Raw genomic sequence first — 19,140 nt, 5'->3', positions numbered from 1 at the left:
TTAGATTAGATTGTTTTTCTTTTGTCTTTTTCCTCCTTTGTTTGCTAATATATGATTTTTTAGCATACATTTCTTCAGCACATGAATAAACTGATGCAATCCAGTATTGAAAAATATCTGCTATACAAATTAAAGTTATGCTTTGTCTTTTTTTCTCTTTGTTTGCTGATGTAGAGTTTTTTTTAGCATACAGTTCTTCAGCGCATGAATAAATTGATGCAATCCAGTATTGCAGAATATCTGCCATACCCATGAATGCTATGATAGATATATTTTCTATATTTTCTCTACTGCTATATACCTGTATATAGCTATATATGAATTCTTGTTATATACCACATATATATATACACTCTATATATATATATATATATATATATATATATATATATATATTAATATACAGAATGAGCAGTTTTGTATTTTTTGCATTACAGGAATAATAATATTTTTAAATAAACATTTAAATGTAAATAATTTGGTCTTTTGTGGGTGTACGTTGTATTTTGTGACAATGATAGTCATGCATGTTACACTTACTGCTGTAGGAGCTGCAGTTATTCGGGTTCCCCCTTTCCTTATGCTAATGTCTTTCTAGGAAGTACTGCACTCTCTGACACATCAAGACTAAAAAAAAGGTTGTTTACTGGGGCAATACCTAGCAAAACAAATAACAATAATAATAAATGAGAACAAACAGAGGCAAATATCAGCTGCCTGCACCAATACTACAGTTTTTAAATTAATGTTTTCAAACCCACTTATAATAGGTATCGAAACCTGCTTCAAGGGGGGCAAAGTTTATACCTCTTAGGAGCTAACTTAAGGAGGCGCCCCTTACATTGGCTATAAGTCACAGTAACCCCTTATCTCTCCCCCCATCACTGCCCATTGTTGACCATCAGTGGCTGATGTTTGGGCTATCTTGGAGCACTCTAAACAAAGTTTTTGTAATTCCAATGTTAAAAAGGGATATACTCCTCAGAACAAATCTTTGGGGGTCCCAGAAAGAGGTGGTGCTGGTTCTTTAAGAAAAAGTATAGCAAAGATGGTAGCTAAAGGCCTCTAGCCACTTTGAAGTGCACCACAAAGTTCTCTCCCTCTCATTGGCTTTCTGAACATTGGATACATGGACAGGCTAACTCCTGTGGTCTCTGAGGGTGAGGGCAGAAGTCCTGAACACAGCAGTAGTGACCCCAGAAACAGCAAATGCTGTAAGTGCATATGTTCACTCTTCCAGCACTCTGGACCTTGCAGTCCTATAGCGACATGGATCTGGACATCACAACTTCAGCAATGTTCCCCCTGGGCAGGGAAGTGGAAAGTATCTCATCCACCATGATGCAGAGTCCTCCACCCACAGGCTCATAGCTCCCTCTATTCCAGAGCACAGACATCTGTGCATGCACAGCAGTTACTATAGCAGCAAACATCTCTGAGCAGGTGCAGAAGTGATTCTCCCCGCAGTAACACAGCACCAAGAGCACCACGGCACCTCCCTCAATGACTCACTGTCTACATGAGAATGTCCACAGAACTGGCTTTTCAGTTCCCTTCCCCACTGCCTTTGTCACACAGCTCTCATGGGACTTGAAGTCCAACATAATCTTCCTCCTTCCAGTGCTTCTCCCAAGGGACTGCAGTATCCAGCAGCCCCTGTTCCTCTGTGTCCTGTGCCACTGACTTCTTAGGCCAGCTTTCCAGCAGAAACAATGGGAAATGGGACCCCTTGCCTCCCCAACTACTTCTGCTATCAGGTGGGGGTCTGGCTTGTCATCCACAGCTGCAGCAGTTTTGCCATCCAATACAGTTGGGAGAAAGAAATTATGACATGGGTGGCCCTGTCAGCAGCAGGACTAAGCAGAGCCAATGGCTGCATACACAATCATTAAATAATTATCCGTTTGCTGTCGTGTTATGTGTGTTTATATATATATATATATATATATATATATATATATACACACACACACATTATACTGCCAAAAGTATTGGGACTCCTGCCTTTGCACACAAAAGAGATTTCATGAAATCCCATTCTTAGTCCGTAGGGTTCAATATTGAGTTGGCCCACCCTTTGCAGCTATAATAGCTTCAACTATTCTGGGAAGGCTGTCCATAAGGTTGTCTGGCTGTCCATAAGGTAAGTGTGTTTTTGGGAACGTTTGGCCATTCTTCCAGAAGTACATTTGTGAGGTCAGGCACTGATGCTGGACAAAAAGGCCTGGCTCATAGTCTCCACTCTAATTCATCCCAAAGGTGTTCTGTCGGGTTGAGGTCAGGACTCTGTGCAGGCCAGTCAAGTTCCTCCACCCCAAACTCACTCATTTATGTCATTCTGAACCTTGTTTTGTGCACTGGTGCGCAGTCATGTTGGAACAGGAAGAGGCCATCCCCAAACTGTTCCCACAATGTTGGGAGCATTAAATTGTCCAAAATATCTTGGTATGCTGACGTCTTAAGAGTTCCCTTTATTGGAACTAAGGGGCTAAGCCCATCCCTGAAAAAATAAAAACTCATCATAATACCCCCTTCACCAAACTTTGCACTTGGCACAATGCAGTCAGACAAGTACCATTCTCCTGGCAACCACCAAACCCAGACGTGTCCATCGGATTGCCAGACAGAGAAGAATGATTCATCACTCCAGAGAGCAGGTCCAGTGGTGGCGTACTTTACACCACTGCATCCAATTCTTTGTATTGCACTTAGTGATGTAAGGCTTGGATGCAGCTGCTCGGCCATGGAAACCCATTCCATGAAGAGCTCTATGCACTATTGTTGTGCTAATCTGAAGGCCACATGAAGTTTGGAGGTCTTTAGCTATTGACTCTGCAGACAATTGGCGACTTCTGTGCACTATGCACTTCAGCTTGTGCTGACCCCGCTCTGTCATTTACGTGACATACCACTTCGTGGCTGAGTTGCTGTTGTTCCCAGGTGCTTCCACTTTGTTATAATACCACCAGGGGTGGACTGACAACTCATGGGCCCCCAGGCAATAGGGGATCATGGGGTCCCTGTGTCCTTGCCCAAACTCAAAAAAGCCTATGAAAAAGGTACCAGGGGCATCTCATGGGGCCCTCTACTGACCCCGGGCCCTTGGGCAGTGCCCGAGTTTCCAAATGGTCAGTCCGCCCCTGAATACCACTAACAGACTGTGGGATATTTAGTAGCAAGAAAATTTCATGGATGGACTTATTGCACAGGTGGCAACCTATTATGGCACCACACTTGAATTCAGTAAGCTCCTGAGAGCGACCCATTCTTTCACAAATGTTTGTAGAAGCAGTCTGCATGCCTAGGTGCTTAATTTTACACACCTGTGGCCATGGAGGTGATTGGAACACCTGAATCCAATTAATTGAAGGGGTGTCCCAAAACTTTCAGCAATATAGTGTACATATACTGTGTGAGCAGGGGAGGACTGACCATTTGGAAACGTGGCCACTGCCTGAGGGCCCAGGGTCAGTAGGGGACCCCATGAGATGTCCCTGGTACCTTTTTCATAGGCTTTATTGAGTTTGGGCAAGGACACAGGGGCCCCATGATCCCCTATTGCCCTGGGACCCCATGACTTGTCAGTCCGCCCCTGTGTGTGAGTGTATATATATATATATATATATATATATATACATACATATATACAGTGCTCAGCATAAATGAGTACACCCCTTTTGAAAAGTAATATTTTAATCAATATCTCAATAAACACAAAAACTGTTTCCAAAATTTTGACAAAACTGAGTCTTATAGAACATTTGTTTAGCTAATTGCATGAAAGTTGGGTTAATAATACAACTTAGATTACAAAATCTTCAGTTTTACTCAAATTAGTTGATGCAAAAATAAATATAACCCACAACAAAAACTACTACATTTAGTATTTTATATGACTTCCATGATTTGTAAGGACAGCACCAACTCTTCTAGGCATGGAATGAACAAATTAACGACATATTGCAATATCTATCTTTTTCCATTCTTCAAGAACGACCTCTTTTACAGCCTGGATGCTAGATGGAGAGTGATGCTCAACTTGTCTCTTAAGAATTCCCCATAGGTGTTCGATTGCTTTCAGATCAGGAGACATACTTGGCCACTGAATCACTTCACCATGTTTTTCAGGATTGCAACAGTGGCCTTAGATGTGTGTTTTGGATCATTGTCATGTTGGAAAAGTGCACAACAACCAAGTGCATGGTACGATGGTAGCATCTTCTCTTTCAGAATAGAACAGTACATCAGTGAATTCATGATAGCATCAATGAAATGCAGTCCCACAGAAGGACACTGCCACCACCATGTTTCACTGTAGACACCATGCATTTTTATTTGTACTCCTCACCTTTGCGACACCATACAGTTTTGAAGCCATCAGTTTCAAAAACATTTATCTTGGTCTCATCACTCCAGAGTACAGAGTCCCAGTAGTTGTCTTCTTTTTCAACATTACCCCTGGCAAACTCTAGTTCGGCTTTTTTGTGCATGGGCTTTAGGAGAGGCTTCCTTTGTGGATGACACCCATGCATGCCATTCCTCTTCAGTGTATACCGTATTGTGTAATAGGAAACAATCACCCCAGTTTGGCTTTCTACTTCTTTAGCTAACTGCACCATGTGTGTCTCGCCTGTATACATTACTTAAGATTTGGCATAGGTATCCTATCTCATTTTTGGGTAGAATGAAAATTAATGTTTTATCTAAACTTCTATACTTATTTCGAGCGCTTCCAATATCAGTCTCCAAAACATTTCTCGATCGTTTTCAGCGAGTGATTAATAATTTCATCTGGAGCAATAGACGCCCACGTTTTACCTCATCTGTCCTATACTGTATAAATCACAACGTATAGTGGGCTTACACCTTCCCAATTTTTGGCTTTATTACCTATCTATTTTTTTCAAATGGTGCAATGGACGACTATTAACTTCCGGATCCCCTAGATCAGATTTGAATCTCAATCTATACGCCCATTTTATTTACCAGGTTTATTATGGACAAATATTCCCCATTGCTCATTGTCAAACTATAATACGATTGTTGTTCACTCTTTAACACTTTGGTCCCATTACAAATCTAAATTGGGTCTTACCTCTCCCGTTTCACCGGGTTGTACGTTTTTTCGGTGATCCGATTTATGTCATAGCATTTTCATCTCCTCAGATTTTTCGCTGGTGGTAAATTCGTGCACTTATTAGATTAATGGTTTTTCAGAGGGTTGGGTCTTATATTTCCTTCGATATGTTACAGACACTTTTCAATATTCCACTTCGAGAATATTATCGATATCGGCAAACAAGTCTTTTTTTAGTTCCCATTTTGGACTGACACCTTCGTCCCCGATCACTTATTTTGAACGTATCAGTCGTGACTCTCCCAGGTGTAGGGGTCTTATCTCGGATTTATATCGCTCCTTTTCTAAGGCCATCTTTGCCACACCCCCTTATATAGACAGAAATGGGAAGTTGATTGTGGTATTACATTTTCAGAAGAGGACTGGGAATCTATGGTAGATAATATACGTAGGGGATCTAGGTCTCTTTCAGTTTGTGAGATGGTCCTTAAAGTTTTCACCTGTTGGTATTATACCCCCTCTAGACTACATAACATGTTTCCAGGAACGTCGCACCTCTGTTTTAGGGGTTGTGGCCTTGTCGGCACTCTGGTGCATATGTTTTGGGCTTGCCCTGGTCTTTCATCGATCTGCTGTAAGGTTTCTGAGGTGGCCTCAGCCTTGGTGGATTCTCTGGCAAATTTGTCACTGCTAAATTGTTTATTGGGAATTCCAATTTTGGGGATCCCAATCAACGTAATGATGCTAATTCATACTATCTGTGTCTCTACCCTATGGACCATTGCTCTTCATTGGAAGTCACTAAGAGAAATTGCATCCTAAAATATATCATCTTGAGGGGAGCTAAGGCCTAGTAGTCATTGCATCAGGAAGGATGGTGCATTCACAGTGAGCTGTTTGATGACTCATGCCTGGAAGTTTAAAGCTGCGGTATTTGACCATTTATTAAGCTAATCAAATCCATCCAGTAAGAGGCTGTACTACTGGGGTGATTGTGGAGGACTTTTCTATCTGTTGTCTCACCTTATAAGCACCATTGCCTACGGACTCAAGAGCTATTGCATGGACTTATGTTACTAATTTGTCTCTGTGTGTTTGTACTAGCCTATGCTTTCCATATCTTTGTGGTGGGGCTATTTATGTTAAGTTATAGCACTGCACTTAAAGTTATACATCTATATTAATTGGATTGTGTAAAAGTTATAGTGCCTGAAAACTATAGTATATATATTTTGAAAATTGATCAATTTTGATATACTAACGGCTAATCTCATTTCTTGAGACCCTCTAAAATGCCAGGACAGTACATATACTCCCCCACCCCCCAAATAAACCTTTTTTGGAAAGTAGACAGCTCCTAAACCTGTGCAGGCTGGATGACTTACATGTATGTGATCCAGCCTGCATGTGCCACCTGGCCACAGTAAATGTACTGTGGGCAGTTGGCAAGTGTCTAACAGTTTTAAAAACAGTTTCATCCCACTCCAATATGCTTAAGTTATTTAGGAAGATCCTGTATGCACTACAGCAGGTCTGGCTGTTTATACTGCACTCAAAATCCTGGGTTCATGTGAGTGCACTTGATTGAAGTTTTTAATTGATGTCTATTAAAAGGTTGTGTTTTTTTTCTTTTTGGTTTTTTTTTTTTTCTGTACTGAAGACAGCTGCAAGATCTTCCCTTTTAGTCTCTTTAAGAAGATCATCATTAACCCTTTACATGAACTGTGCCTTAATCTGTAGCGTGTAGATTGGAAAGGTAAGGATAAGTAATATTTTTCTCGTTTTTTTTGTGACATTTACTAGGTACAGGTGCATTTTTTGATACAGCGGGCTTTAATTGCCTCTTGAGAGTTACAGAAGTTCCTATTCAAGATATGTTCTTGTGCAATTAACCTTGTGTCATCATAATTATCCTCATTATTTATTTTTTTGTTTGTTTGTTTGTTTGCTTATGTTATTCTTTCTGTAAAAAAACAATGAAAAAAGTAAAATAAAAATATAAAATGACAGGCTGGCCAAAGACGGAGGAAATTTCTCAATTCCCCCATAAACACAGACAGTGTTGACAGGGGAATCCCTCTCGCGGAGCCATTGTGTTCTCCCGGGGGATGGTGAAAGCCATCTCCACCAGGAGAACACAGTGATTATTGCTAGCATTTATAACAGCCACTAGCAATATTTGCATGTGAAATCTGGCAGGCTGGTTGTACCCAAGTTGATCAATCAATCAACTTGGGTACATTCAGCCTGCCCATACATGGCACATTCCTGTGCAATTCCTGTACAAGCATGATGTGGACCAGCACTTTAGCTTTTTTCCCTCTGTTTTTAACTGGTAATCTGGCCCACAATAAGCTTCCTATATTAGAGTGCCCTACTCTGGATGAATGAGCACAGGGGGCACCTTTAGACAGCAGCTTTGTCATTTTGGGGCTAGGGGAGTGTTAGATGTAGTAGCAGATTTAGTTACACTAACAAATTGAAGCCAAACTCCAGCTCACAATTTATAAGCAGTTACAACAAACATTTTTTTCCTTTGGGGTTAAAGATTTTACATAAATAAAAACTGATCACTCTAAGCGCCCCTGTCAATGATAAATGGTTTGTCCCATTTCTGTAACTGATCATTTCTGTTTGATAGTTTGTTCTTTTTGAAAAAAAACAGACTTATTGGCTGGATCACAAGGTGAAAATAGAAGGAAAATAGCCTAAAAAAAAGAATATGAATGCAGCCATCACATCTAAGAAATGGTAAGCTGCAATATAATAAATGTTTGCTTTTGGGGTTCATACTGCTGTAATCCTCAGATAGTTAGAATGAATCCACAATTTTAGTCATAGCCACAGCATCAGGCAAAGAGACCCTTAAAAAATCTAATGGATGTAGAGTGGATTTATCTTAATTAATCTCTTAGCCTGAAAAAAAGTAAAACCTGCCCATTTAAAGCTAACAATATCAGCGGATACTTACGTATTGCAGGTACCAAAGTCTCTGTTACAAGAACAAATAATAGGGGAGACAAAAGGACAAATGGAGGAACATTGCCCATTGACAATTATATACACAAATGGTTTACGATACAAAATGGATACATTTTGGGCCCTAACAAAGTGCCTCCCATAAAAAGGGCCATTTGAAAGTGTCGAAGGCCTTTGTTGCATCTAAAAATAAAATAACTCTATTTCCCATTTAATTTGATAAACATAAAAAATTAAGAAAAACTCTGCATATATCAATGGAGGTATAATGGCCTGGAATAAATCCATACTAATCAATATGAATTGGTTTAGTCGTATATGGTGCCAAGTGATTGGCAAGAAGTTTAGAGCTTAGTGTCCACTAGACATGCTCAATTCATTTCATTACAAATTGAAAATTTGGACAAAATTTTAATTATTCTGATATTAGAATGTATTTGAATCTCTGAAACACAATAGTATAGAATTATAATGAAAACAAACAAATTCCTTCTTATTCATTTGTTTCATTCATTTGCGACTTCAGAGGTTTTAGTAAGTCCAGTAATATGTGTCACACTCTGTATTATGATTGGCCAAAACCAAAGCTGCAAAACATCAAAGTTTCAAGCAAGTGACATCAATGTAGGAAGCAAGTCAAAAACAAGTTGCAAAAATAACATTAGTATATAATTGGTGCAGCGCTAAAACCTGAATGTCATAAAATTGATAAAGTGCAAGTAAATCAAAGTGCCAATGCAATCATGAGGGTATGAACCAAACACATAAAGGTATATGATGATATGCGAATATATCACTACCTCAAATGGTTAAAAATGATAAACAAGGTGACTGTTAGTGTACATAAAGTGACCAAGTAACAATTGCATTGATATATCCATAAAGTGACAAAGTGAATGTGATCACACTGTATGGTGTCACTATAAAGTGACTGTTGGTGCTATTAAGGTGACAAATGCAATAAATAATACGAAAATAAATTGTCCATGAAGTGACAAGTTGGAGATCCGAACTTATGATCTCAGAATTGGTGATCCACACGCTATATTCAATGGTATGGTGATGTGCCAGGTAAGTAGTAGAATTACGCACTCACCAGATCTCTGGGTCAACCGCAGTACCTCTGCCGTCCTCCGTGTGAAGCTCTGTGGGTTGGTGAGCTCATGCAGAACCCAATGAAGGATGCTAATAGCATGATACTGTATCAAAAACGCATTTATTCCTTCCATATGATAAATGACAATACAAAGAAGAAACTGACCATGAGGGAATCCAAGATGGCTACCGGACCTACTCGAGGCTCCAACGGTGTGACGTCACGACGTTACAGCTCCTCTCTGATGCGTTTCGTGCCAACTCACGTAATCATAAGGCGTGTGCTTGTATCGTCTGACATCTATCAACTGTTATATCGTATTTTGTGCATGCACATTTCGCGTGTGCCATTTTGTTGTGGATCAAACTGCACGCGCACATGCGTAGGCGCCATTTTTCAAAAGATAATTCACACATATGCCACATAGATCACCAGGGAAGTAATGAGGAACATATATGGCCCGTTATTAGGATATTTAGAGCGCAAAGTCAAACTAAAAGAGGACAATGAAGGCCCAATGGTGTAATCTTAGAAAACTTAAATCCAAGAAAATATCCCAAATAAATGTTGTTAATGCGCATTACTGCACAGCCCTTATACATATGTATATACAGCTTGTACTATGATGTAATATAACATATATACATATATCAAATCACAATAATGGTGATCCTTAACACATCTAAGTGGATGCAAAATTAAATATAACTGGTGGGCATAGTGGCATATAATAAAACGCAATACAATATAATAATATAGAATTACCATGAAATATGTAACCTTATAAATATGTAAAAAACTTGACGTTCGTGTACATGGGAATACATACACATATGAAAACCTATATCCGGTCAGATAAATGTCATATATTCCAAATCAATATAAAAACAATAACATAAATAATAGTCATAAACGATCCCTAAAATATATATTATTAAAAGGGTCCTTAATCAACAAGTAAAAATAACTTTAACAAAAAATTGACATAACAAATGTAAAACAAAACCTAAAAAATAAAAATCCTAAAAATAGAATAGAATAGCCTAAAATTTGCAATTATGTTGTGGTAAAAGCCATAAAAAGGAAGCAGGCATATTAAGATCAATCCAACACTCAGATAAATTGTACAAAATAAGAAGGCGGCTAAAATCAGCTGTTGTCTTTCAAGCAATTTGGAATCTACTTGAGACACAGCCATTCTTTTATTAGTCCCCCTCCAGTGTGTCTGTATGATATCAATACCTATAAAACTTAATGAAGATGGAGTTCTATTATGGCATGTCCTATAATGCTTCGAGAGATAATGCTCTTTATAGCCGCATTTGATGTTATACACATGCTCACATAAACGGTCTCTCAATCTCCTCGTGGTACGCCCAGGGGCAGACTGACAACTCATGGGGCCCCCAGGCAGTAGGGGATCATGGGGCCCCTGTGTCCTTGCCCAAGCTCAAAAAAGCCTATGAAAAAGGTACCGGGGGCATCTCATGGGGCCCCCTACTGACCCTGGGCCCTCGGGCAGTGCCCGAGTTTCCAAATGGTCAGTCCGCCCCTGGGTACGCCAAATATACTGCTTCCTGCATGGGCATTGTAATAGATATAGGACATGCCGACTGTTACATGAGATAAAGTTCTCAATGTTATATGTTCTCCCGGTTACTGAAGACAGAAGAGAACATGGAGAACATATAACATTGAGAACTTTATTTAAATGGTAGTGCAGCTTTCTGGGACCTGTGACATGTCTCAGAAGGCTGCATAGGAAGGAGGGGGCCAAACATCCGCTCAGACTGCCGCAACGATCTGACCAGAAGTGGGGGAGTGGGCACCTGTCAAAACCAGATACCCGTTCCCCCCAAAAAAAATAAAGTACCAAATGTGAAGGGGGAGAAGAAGGAAAAGTGGAACTTCCCCTTCTGGGTGAGCTTGTGTTTTAAAATTCCTGCCACCCAATACACTTTTTTCCTTAAAGCAGAATCCCTATTTAACAGGATAAATCCTCTAACATAGACAAGACAGGGTCAAGCTTTGGGAAAAATGTGAGCCATAAAGGACTGAATTTCCAGCCCATCAATCTGGATTTATCACGTAGATCAGTTATTATTTACAAAGGAGAATGACCTGAAAGACTACATAGTATAAAATTGCATTCCGACACCATGGAGGCAAATTAATTATTTACCACAGCCATATCAATTCTGGATAGGATCGGGAAGGTTTTAGAAAAACATGAGAACTGAGAATCAGCAAGATGACGAGACAGCCATAAATCTATTAAACTCAGTTCCAAAATCATTTTAGCTAATGCTGAAGAGTTTGATGAAGTTTAAATAGTCCGAGCTGAGGATCTATCATTATGTGGTTACATCGCAATATTAAAATCAAAATAAAAAATTTTAGCTGTTTGTTTACCCATCCAGAATTGAGTAAAGCATTCTAACACCTCAGATGTATATTGTGGAGGAATATAGACATTCCCAATTATGCATGGCCAATTATTAATCACAGCATATAGAAAAACATATCTACCCTGATCATCTAGTTCCACCTATTTACATACAAAATGCAAATTCCTATGTATTAAAATACTCACCCCCATTGAGTATGAAGTATGAAAAACATTATATGAACATTAATCTTGTGACCTGCATATCAAATGTAGAATATCTTTTGTTCATTTCAAAATACCCCACAAATTTGCCCATAAATCTTAATGATATCAAAGGACACATCCCTGCAAAAAGTAGGGAAGTGCCCATAAGGCAAAAAAAGCCTAGGTAAACAAAACAGGAATTGAATAATTATAGAACCAATAAAGGTATCAGTGAAATATATCACAAAAAAGGCTAAACCTGTTTAAAGTTCTAATATGGGGACTTTCAAAAAATACAAACAAAAAAAAGAAGAAACAAAAACTAACAATGGATCGCTAACAATACCCAACAACCCCCATCCAATCCCCGCATCAATAAACTATGTCTCATCTGAGATAAGCCAGGGGTATAAAAAGTGAGCACCTAATATAGTAACAAATTGTTGTATTGTGTACATAATCAGTCTCAGAATGCAGCAATCTGCTGTATAAATGCAGCACACGACAGTACTAATATAACATCACAAATATAAACATAAAAAGAAATCAGCAGTTCTTTTTAATGTAATATTCACTCATTTTTATCAAGCCATTCAGGGGGTATTTTAGCATTGTCAAAAAACAAAGCTTCGTCTTTTTCCACAACTCATTGTTTTGCAGGAAACAGCATTGAATAAGTTAAATGAATATCACGAAAACATCTGCTAATATCTTTTTATAAATTATATTTTGTATGCTGTTTCTGAACATCAGTCCAGAAACACTGACATTGTAGAACTCCCAATTTGTAGATCAATTTTGCCCATTGCTTGTGGAGGAATAGTGTACCAATCCTTATAGTTAAAGAGTTTAATTAGGAGAGCTCTTGGGGATTCCTAGGGGATGGAGGGTGGAAGAGGACTATTTTGGCTAATTTTATCACAAATAGAGGTGATAGAATGTCCTTTTCAAATGTATTAAGTAGAGAGCTCTCAAACAATTAGACCAGATTTCTCCCCTAAGTCTTTTCAGGTATGCCCAGAATCCATTTGAGATTGAGATGATTCTCAGGATCATCTAATTTAGTGGCATGTAAGGTTGTGGCTCAATTTAAAGAAGTTAAGTTCTGCTAAACAGGTTCTATGGCTTTTTCTAATGCCCCAAGCCTGCCTTCCAGTGTAGCTGTTCGATCTCTTTTTTTCTGTATATCATTCTGCAGGTAAGCTGACATGAGATGCCACCAGCAAGATCAATAATCAAGAGCACAAAGAAGGAGCTCTGAAAACTATTCCCTGCCACTCACATGCAGGTGAAAAGTTTAGATGCAGTCTAAAATGGCTTTTAGGGTTTGAATCAACACCATGCCTAAATTGGAAAGACCAATGCTTCATTCTTACATCTGAATAGGTCCCAACAGGGCAGCAATCAAGGATGTATGCAAATAGCTGTATCTGTCCTGCCTTTAAAGAACAATGAAAGGCTCATAGGAGCCATGGCTATCCACAGCTGTTCACATTCATCTGAACATCCAGCAGTTACCTGACGCTAGGGACAGATGACTGGTCCTGGATGCGCATTATCTGGTTCTGGCCACATGTAACTGCTGGATGTGTGGATATACTGTATAGAAACAGCAGTGGACGCACAGGGCTCCTGTCAGTCCATTATTGCTTTGTACAGGCTGGGCAGCTACAACTGTTTGCACACATCTGCAATTCCAGCCTCAGGAATCCACTGATCGGCTGTCTGACCCTATTTGGACATGTGAATGTGGCCTTTATTACTTCCTTTATTTCCTTCATGAAATAGAATGTAATTGCATGCTTTCCAGTCTCTTTGTTGTACATGTTATCGCTTATACTGTACATGTCACTTTTTGTTAAATAAAACTGTATAGTTTAATCACCTTTCAGTTTCATAGCAGAACTATAGACTACTACTTAACACTAATACTATTGGTTGTTTTTCTTTGTTTTTTTTTAATTAACTATTTAGACTTTCGCATGCTCTCCTTTTGCACACTAGAAGGTGAATTAATGTAATTGTCCTTTGATCTTTCTCATGGGAACTGTAAAGGCTGATTGAATGTGGTAGTGGCTGTATCATCTCATTATTATTCTCACAGTGGGAAATTAGTTAAAGTATTATAATCACTTGTGATTGTTTTCTATATATAGCACAATTTCCATCAAATTTCTTCATTAACATGGACATATTAGGAAACAGCATGGGAGGAACACTAGGCAATAGACATTAAATCTTTAACTGCCAGAAACCAGTGTCTTTTTTAGTTTGTTCTAAAAAATGAATGGCAGTAAAACTTTCAAAAACCAAAGAAGAGTTATGGTGTCAAATAATGGAAACAGGACTACAGCAGATTAAAGCCTATTACCACTGAACCATACAATGCACTGGGGGAAAATAAACACTGCCCATGAGTTTCTGAGTGTAACAAATAATCTAACTGCAATATACAGTACACCCATCATAAAGTGTCAGTTGTCATGTTCTTATAATGGGGTGTCTTGAATGAGGAGGCCTTTTCTGCAGTGTCTCTCTGTGCTCATTATTAAAAGACCTGTTCTGTATTGGATTAATTCCCAGGGTATTCTGAGTGTGAGCACAGAAACAAAGGCAAAGAGGACAGCTGTGTGAGTCTGGCCCTTGAAGTACTGTTCACCTTAGCACCTAACCTGTAATGGTGCAGTCATGCAACAAAGAGTAAGACTGTGCCCATGACACTATTACTGTTTAAGAACTTCTTCTACCACATTATGACCTTTGTAATTTAGTCAAATCACTAAAATCTAATATAATCTTTAAAATGTTAAATATAATTTTAAAAGTCATTTTCAAACATTTTAACCCTTTCACTGCCAGGCAGGGCCATCTTTAACTTGGGGCAAACTGGCAGCTGCCCCAAGCCCAGGCTTTGTTGTGGGGCCCAAAGCAGCTGCCCCTTAAGCCCGCGCTGCCCACAAATTGGGGCCCCGATGATGTCATTTCAAAGCACATAGGGTACACTGGAGACCTGCCCCCAGACCTCTGAAAGCTGAGCCCGGCTGGACAAGTATGTCACCCCCCCCCCCTGGACAAGTATGTCATTCCCCCCCTGGACAAGTTTGTCATTGCCTGTAGACTGTTATACCAAACCCAGAGCTGTTGTTCACCAACTGTAAGACTATGCATTGCTGAAAGGTCTTTGGTCATCTCCTGTAGTACATCTGCAGTCGCTGGTCATCTCTTGTAGTATGTGTGCAGTCTCTGATTAGACCAATACATTTTCCCATGAGAATGGGACTTTAAAGGCAACATACATACATATAAATTGTATAGATACATTTTATTACAAAAAACATGTATGAAGAGTGCATAGTATCAACACAATTTGTACATATAGCTAAAATCAACATCAATATTTATAGGCGGTTGCAAAAAAAGATGCTGACTTATGAAAATGAAAACTCCCTCTGTAGAATGATGAAGAGGGAAAGAAGGCAGGTGTTTCTTCAGCTGGGAGAGATGATGCATTTCTGAACAGAGTCTTTCACCAGGGGTAAGCTGAAGAAAAGAGATGGCTACAAGAGATTCTATAGAACACAATGGAGAACAATGAGATTCCATACACAATAATTAACATACTATGACTGAAAACATAAATCTATGCTACATACCATCCAAATCCTTTTCTTAACTTTTATCACCAAGTAATGTATATATGCTGGGGGGGGGGGGGAGCCCTTGTCTGCACGTGCCAGCGTCCACTGCCCTAGGGCGTCTCAGGCTGAATATGACCAGAAGATGGAAACACGTGGGGAAGACTCTCACAAAAATCGCACACTGAGGTCATTGCCATACACACTGAAACCAGGTCAAGAGCTATGTTACTGAAAAAATGTCTATAAGAACAACAAATTGAATACTTAATAGCATCTATTCCGTCAAAAAGGGGAATGCAATCCAGATCAAGAAACCATACTACTCGTCACTCTTAAAAACAGCCATTAAATACAGACCAGCCAATAAGGGGCTACAGAACAAGCCACATAAAGGTCATATCATGTATGGTCCATAGCTCATAATTGTGTTAAAAACATCCCAGCATATAAGCTCAAAATCAATGGGGCACAGAGCATAAGCTCAATAGGGGAGACCTCCCACTTTATGGAGCAACTGGAAAGAGATATTTAAATATTAATACATGGCTAAAGTTAGACATTATAGAGAGGGAACAATAAGGTGCCCAGAGGGAAAGCAAGTAATCGAACTACACAACTCTATACTCTCTTTATACATTTTTTACTTTTTGTATTAAAATGTATCTATACATTTTATATGTATTGTGATATTCTGGAGGATTATGCTCACACTAGTGCCATGTAAAATCAAGGTCCGTCTTTATTTTTCCAAATAATGATAACAAAAACAGCTTTCTGGCAGCAAAAACAAATAAAACTCTTCCAACAGCAGGGTAATAGTCCTTCCGCCTCTACAAGGGGCTCAAACACAATCAAACACAAGTCTGGAGCAGCCAAAAAAAACAGTCCTTAACCCAAAATAATCTTTGGGGCTTACTGCCATCCACAGAATAGGTCAATCCAGGGAACTATCACTCCAGGGCTGTGTCCTCGCCTTTCTCCGAGGGTCAAACACAGGGCATAGCAACTCCAGCAAAATGGCTCAGCAGTTTAGGAACAGACACTGTTTTTCAGCCATGTGTCTTCCCACACAAAGCTCACACAGCCCCCCTGCCAGGTGAGGGCTATGCCCTTAACACACCTCTCCTCCCAGATGAGGCCATTAACCCTTCGGCGCTAGGGGTGAGAGGTTGGAGACTCATCCCTCCTATTAACTCTTAGAGTCTCCAGACTCCAGGGACCCATAACAAACTAAAGAAACACAGGGGAAACTGCTAACCAATTTCCCCTCTTGTTGGCATTTCCCTGAAATCTCTCAGCTAGGGCTGAGAACCTGTCAAAAGGAATGTAAATAACGCCCCTCCACAATGTACCCTTGGTGCCTTCTACAGTATGTATGTTGTCTTTAAAGTCCCATTCTCAGGGGAGCATTTCTTGGTCTATACCTTTCGGGATGTTGGCAAATAGGCAGTGAAATTGGTAATGAGCTCATTTATCCGCAGTCTCTGATTATATCTCTTGTAGTACATCCACAGTCTCTGGTCATCTTAAATACATCCACAGTCTCTGCTCATCTCCTGTGATACATCCACAGTCTCTGCTCATCTCCTGTGATATGTCTGCAGTCTCTGATCATCTCCTGTAGTATTTATATAGTCTCTGGTCATCCTCTGTAGTACGTCTGAAGTCTCTGGTCATCTCCTGTAGTATTTCTGCAGTCTCTGATTATCTCTTGTTGTACAGTCTCTGGTCATCTCCTGTTGTGCATCTACAGTCTCTGGTCATCTGTAGTACATCTGCAGTCTCTGTTCATCTCCTGTGGTACATCCGCAGCTCTTGTCATCTCCTGTAGTACATTTGAAGCCTCTGATTATCTCCTGTAGTGCACTTGTAGTTTCTGATCCTCTCTTGTAGTACATCTGCAGTGTCTGGCCATCTCCTGCAGTAAATCTGCAGTCTCTGGTCATCTTCTGTAGTACATCTGCAGTCTCTGGTCATCTCCTGCAGTACATCTGCAGTCTCTGGTCATCTCCTGTTGTACATCTGCAGTCTCTGGTAATCTCCTGTAGAATGTATGCAATTTCAAATCAACTCTTGTAGTATGTATACAGTCTCTGACTGTCTGCTGTAGTATGTCTACAGTTTCTGACCATCTCCTGTAGCATGTGTATTAATGTGCTGCTTTACTTGCTCAATTATTTGGGATTGCTCCACTGCTCAGTGAGCATTAATAATGTGCAGTAACTTCTAGCAAGCTGTCAGTGAACAGTAGTGATCTGCTAGAATATCTAGCAACCAATCAGTTAGCAGTAATGATGTGCAGTAACCTCTAACTACCAATCAGTGAGTGGTAATGATGTGCTGTAACTTCTAGTATCAAATCCGTGAGCGGTAATTATAAGCCGTAATCTATAGCAACCAATCAGTGAGCAGTAATAATATACAGTATCCTCTAGCAACCAATCAGAAAGCAGACATTATGTGTTGTAACAGTATCCTCTAGCAACTAGTCAGTGAGCAGTAATGATAGGCTGTAACCTCTGGCAACCAATTGCAATTGCTAGCTTATCTGGTCAAGTAAACTGATTTTGAGTCTACCTGCTATTTTTTTGTATGTCTCAGAAGGGGGGCAAGAAAATGTTTGCCCATGGTCCAACCAATATCAAAGACAGCCCTGTTTCCAGGTCCGTATGCCGTAAGGACCTGACATTCCTCACATTCCTGCTTCTGTTACAATCTCATGGTCACTTAAGTGACAATGATCTTATACCAGAAATGTTTAGCAGACTGTGCTGAACAAAATAATAGCTCTGCTGTGCCTCTCACCACCTGCCTTTTCCCTTCCACTTCTACCTAGCTTCTAAGCTGCAACCCCCCCTCACTGGCCTCACTCTCTCCTCTGCCTCTCCCACTGGTAACTGCATGGAAGCCACAGCCTAAAGGGTTAAATAATGTCTGCTGCTGCCCCCATGGAGTGCTGCTACCCAGCTCTCTCTCCTCACCCTCCGGCTGCCGGCTGCAGCATTGACAGCTGTCAGGATGGAGAGTGGAGTGAGGAGGGAGAGCACAGCTGTGGCTCTCCCCATTCCATGCAACCCCCCCTGCCCCCCCATCCCCTGCGGTACCCCCAATCTCCTGTCCCCCCCAGGTGCAGTGTGATAGCTGGCTCTCCCTCACCACCCTCCTAAAGGTGGCAGCACTGACAGCTGTCAGGATGGACAGCTGGGGTAAGGAGGTGGAGCCAGCTGCAGCCAGCTGACAGCTGGCAAACATGGTTTTCCTTTCATCAATACAGATCACTTCTGTATTCATTAATCACTGACACATAGTATGCTGTGTTTACTATGTGTCAGTTTGTGAACGTAACATAGTAAACACTGTTTACTATGTTCCATTTTATGCATGAATAGGAGTCTATACAGACTCCTATCCATTCATCTACAGTGCAGCTCAGGCTGCAGAGAAAGGGACTGTCTTCAGTCCCTCTCTCTGTCTCAAAACAGAGACATTAGACATGAGGTCTCTCCAACCCCCCCCCCCCCCATTGAAAAAATATGTTACAAAATAAAATCTTATTTGGTAAAAAATATATATATAAAGTTGTAAAAACATTTTAATAAAAAAATAGTAAGGCTAGGTTCTCACTAATGTGGGCTGTGTAGCCCACATTTGTGTGGGAATGGCAGCCCATTCATTTGGTTTGTCAGGAAAGGGCTCACTGCTGTTGGTGCTGTGGCTCACCTGCTCTGTGGGCTGCAATACCAGGACTTACCAGCGA

The sequence above is a fragment of the Staurois parvus genome, unplaced genomic scaffold (assembly GCF_062004578.1).
Source record: "Staurois parvus isolate SC_StPar_1 unplaced genomic scaffold, SC_StPar_1.0 ptg000334l, whole genome shotgun sequence".
Lineage (NCBI taxonomy): Eukaryota > Metazoa > Chordata > Amphibia > Anura > Ranidae > Staurois > Staurois parvus.
This window is presented reverse-complemented; position numbering follows the sequence as displayed.